The following is a 1,323-nucleotide window of genomic DNA, read 5'->3' as shown; positions in this document are numbered from 1 at the left end:
CCCCTGCCACAGCCCGGCCGCGCAGGTGTCGTGTAACCGTGGGGCAGGGCCATCCGCAACAGCGGGTGAGGCTTGCCCGGTATATGGGCTCCTTACACACAGGCGTGTAAGCATACATCCATACAGCCACCCGTACACACGGAGATCTGTATCTATACTCCTCTTCCGTAGCCGGTGGACCTGATCTAAACCATTCTCTCTCTTAAATGCTGAAGCGGGAATTTGTACCCGCAAGGTTAACTCTTTGTACGTCCTCGTTATTAGACATCCACGGGTTTCATCGGTATTAAAAATTTCAGGAGACCTGCAACAACTTCGAGGTTTCCTTGTGACTGCGTGTAGTGTCATTCCAGAAAAATGGATGCACTGCTCCGCAGCCTCAGTATAGGGAGCACGATGCTGGCTACGTGTCCAGGTCACATACATTATATGCTGCTCGCAGGTGTGGAAGGACTGGTGCATTTTGAACTATGCAAGAGGTGAAATGAGTGTTGCATAGCCCCAGTTCCTGTGGATTCCTTGAGATGCACGCAACGTTTCGTAGCACGCGCATGTTACATGTGATAAATACGATTTCAATATATACTGCTGTGACCGTACTTCCAAATAATACTCCGAACTCAGTTATTAAATTAACAGACCTAACGAGGTAATGTCTGTCTTTCAGGCAACATTGTGGATCAATGAAGCATTTGTCTTTTTCCTATATCCATAAAAAAGCTCTATGGAATTAATCCCTCCACCGAAATCGATACTGATTCTGTAGCTCGTTGCCGTAGGGGATGCCGCTAGACGTGTGCCTAGTTCACGGTCTGCACGGTTTGAGTTGAAAACTGGTCCTTATGAATTTAAATTTTCATTTTCTTGGTTATATGCGGTGCTTAGCTGCGTTCAGCTTTTGCAGCAATGATTTACGATCTTAAATGCAGAGCCAATGACATACGTTGTTCCTCAGTGACTTCAATAAATACGAAGTTGTGAATGAATGCTGCTGTCGGAATAGCTTTCCCGGTGCTTAAAAATATCTGAGTAAAGTAGTGCGAAGCGCCAGTAGTTTCTCGTGATAATGTTCTTGCCTAGGAGTGTTTAAATCAGATTTTTTTACAGTGCTTTGATTTCCAGTATGAACTATTTACGTCTCTGTATAGGTGATGTTGTAAAAATATGTGATCTTTAACTAATTTTACAACAGAAAGCCGCAGATGTATCGGCCTAGACCTCCCGTGTGAGCGGGTGGGAGCCGCGCACTCCCCGGCTGCTCGCTCCAGCTCTCCGGCGAGCGGCACCGCGCCTCCAGCCCTCTGGCCCGCTGCCACTCCGCCC

The sequence above is a fragment of the Aptenodytes forsteri genome, unplaced genomic scaffold (genome assembly GCF_000699145.1).
Source record: "Aptenodytes forsteri isolate BGI_AS27 unplaced genomic scaffold, ASM69914v1 Scaffold212, whole genome shotgun sequence".
Lineage (NCBI taxonomy): Eukaryota > Metazoa > Chordata > Aves > Sphenisciformes > Spheniscidae > Aptenodytes > Aptenodytes forsteri.
The sequence above is the reverse complement of the archived record's forward strand: the minus strand, read 5'-3'. Positions refer to the sequence as shown.